Genomic DNA, 3,252 nt, shown 5'->3' with positions numbered 1-3,252 from the left:
AAAACTCTTAGACTTGTTATCCAGGAACTTGTTCAGAAATACTGTAATGAAAGGAACATAGGAGTTTGTCGCTAGGTATTTGACCAAATAGGATCGTCCAGTTCCTATAGAACCTATCACTAAAATACCCCTGGGGGGGTAGGGCTAAGCGGAGCGAAAAGGATTTCCCATGAGATGGGAAATGAAAATTATTAGCCCCACAGGGGGTTTGTGAATAAGTGATTGTCTGATAATGAGCAAGGAATATCCGTCTTTCTGCTAAACAGGATGTATTGTCTTGCTTGATTCTATATTTCCACTGTTTGATATATGCAAGCACTTATATGATTGAGGCCTTAGTTTCACTAAAATCACATACTCATATGGCCTTACCCTATCATTCTCCCTTGTAAACCAATATTGAGCCTATTTTACCCCATTTATTCTTTATTTTAGCATATCACTAACTCTAAGAGAAAAACAATAAATGTCCCTAATTTAAATTTTTTGTTAGCTTAGACTAGTGAGATGTACATGAATTAAGTGTGAGAAAATTGAGTTGGGAAATACTTGGTTAGGAAATTGGGTATTTTATATTCTCATATGCATTAACTCACTAAAAAAATAAAATAAAATAAAATAAAAATAAGGGAAGGAGAAGAAAAGAAAAAGAAAAAGCAATAAAAAGGGGACAAAATGCCCCAAGGTTAATAATTGAATTAATGCATATGATTGGTACTCAAAAGACATCAAGGTGCATGAATTTGTGGAAAAATAATCAACGGGTAGTTAGAATTTGCATTGTAATGACATGGAATGTCTTAAGTTAGGTGGGAAGTTTAGGATAATCAAGGATTCAGATTTTAGTCCACTTAACCAAATACATTCCTACCTTGACCTTAACCACATTACAACCCTTGAAAAGACCTCTTGATATGTAGATTTGTGCATTAAATTTTTGTTGATTAGTAGAAGAAGAGCATGCCTTAGAAAGCAAGATTAGTAGAGAACCGAGAGAATTAACCCTCAAACACTAGAGTGATTAGAGTGTATACACTTCCAGTGAGGGTTCGATGCTCGATTCTTTATTCCCGGCTTTCATGAGCTTTCTTCTTGCAAGTCTACTTTTACTTCATTTTTGAGATTTAAATTAGTGGAATCCAGTTTATGTTTGTTCTTGGAGAATCTTTTTACTTTTAACCAAGTAGGTAGAAGCATTTAGCATGTAGTTGCATCCTTATAGATAAATTGTATTGCATAAGTCTCACCATTTTCTCATCACTCTTTTAGCTCACATAAACTTAGCATGAGGACATGCTAATGTTTAAGTGTGGGAAGATTTGATACACCACTATTTTATGATATATTTTGGACTGAATTGAGTGGGTTTTGTCAACTACTCTCACACTTATTCATGTAAATTGCATATTTTTTAAGTTTCCTTCCCAATTTTGTGCTATGATTGAAAACATGCCTCCTAGGCTTTAAAATTGTTAATTTTTAATTCTTCTTTATTCTCATTTGATGCCGTGATATGTTTGTTAAGTGCTTTCAGGTTTATAGGGCATGAATGGCTTAAAGGATGAAAATGAAGCATGTTAAAGTGGAAGGAACACAAGAGATTAAAGACTTGAGAAGCGAGGAGTGACGCGCACACATGGCTGACGTGTGCACGTGACCAGGAGCGTCATTCAGTGATGCGTATGCGTGACTGATACGTATGCGTGACCAGCGCAGAACTTCACACGATGCGTACGCGTGGCTAACGCGTACACGTGACAAAGCGTCACATGCTGCATTAAACAGAAGACGCTGGGGGCGATTTCTGGGTTGTTTTTAGCCCAGTTTTAAGCCCGAGAACGCAGACTAGAGGCAGGGATGGAGCTGAGACTAGACACACTTCACTTTTCACTTTAGTTTTTTATTAGTTTTGAATTCTAGTGAAAGAAACTCCTACTTCTCTCTAGGATTTTGGCATTCTTATTGTTATTTTGAATTGGATCTTGGGAACGCTTGATGATCAGATTTTTGTGTGGTAAAGAATTTCACAATAAGTTCTCGTTGAAAGTATAGCTTCTAAACCAACAAAAATCCTTTCATACAAACATTTGGTTGTCACAAGTAACAAACCCCAATAAAAAGAACTGAAGTATTCAAACCTCGAGTCGTTCTCCCTAAGAATTGCAATAAGATGTTCTTGTTATTGGCTATGAAGTATATTTTGGGGTTTTTGTGGTAAGAGACAAGAAATGTAAATGGCAAAGGAAATGAACTAACAATTGAGAGAGCTCTTGGCAAGGTATGAGAATTAGAAGTCCTATCCTAATTATCATCTTTAAGTGTGACAAGAAGAATTGTCCATTGCTCCACTTAGTTAACCTCTAACTATGAAGGAAAGTGAAGTGGATATCAAATTGAGACCACAAGTTCTAGTCTAATCATGATGAAAGAATAGCTTTAGTGATAATTCAAGTCAACTAGAAACTTCCAATTATCAATCAACAAGAGAGTTTGATAATTCAAGTGTCTCCAATTACTCAACCTAGGCCAAGAGAAGAAAAACCTAACTCATAACTAGAAGAAGCATTTCATCAAACACATAAAAGGCAATAAAGGCAAACATCATAAATTGCAAGAACTAAAGGAACTACAACTAATCAAGGCAAGAGATCAACAATAGGAAACTAAAGTAAGCATTAAAAGACATGAAAACAATAAATTGCATTGAAAGGAAATGTAGATCTACAAAAGAATTCATAAACTACAACTAACAATACAAGAGAATTACAAAAGGAGTAGAATGCTACAACTACAAGAGAACAATTAAAGATGAAAAAGATAAATTAAAGCAAAAGAGAAGAAGTAGAAGAAGTAGATCTAGATCTAAACCTAATCCTAATTCTAGAGAGAAGAGAGAGCTTCTCTCTCTAGAAACTAACTAAAGCATGATGAAAACTAAACTAAAACTTACTAACTAACTAATTTTTCATCCCTCTTCAATCCTTGGGTTAAATAGAATCAGAAATGAGTTGGATTGAGGCCAAAATACTTCAGAAATTGCTTGCCACGAGTTGCCTTTAGTGAGTCACGTGCAGCTTCCCACACGTACGCGTACATCACGCGTACACATTCTTAAACGCTAGGAAATTATAAAAAAATTTATATCATTTTGAAGCCTCGGATGTTAGCTTTCCAACGTAACTAGAACCGCCTCATTTGGATCTCTGTAGCTCAAGTTATGATCGATTAAGTGCGAAGAGGTCAGGATTGACA

Source organism: Arachis duranensis, chromosome 4 (assembly GCF_000817695.3).
Source record: "Arachis duranensis cultivar V14167 chromosome 4, aradu.V14167.gnm2.J7QH, whole genome shotgun sequence".
Lineage (NCBI taxonomy): Eukaryota > Viridiplantae > Streptophyta > Magnoliopsida > Fabales > Fabaceae > Arachis > Arachis duranensis.
This window is presented reverse-complemented; position numbering follows the sequence as displayed.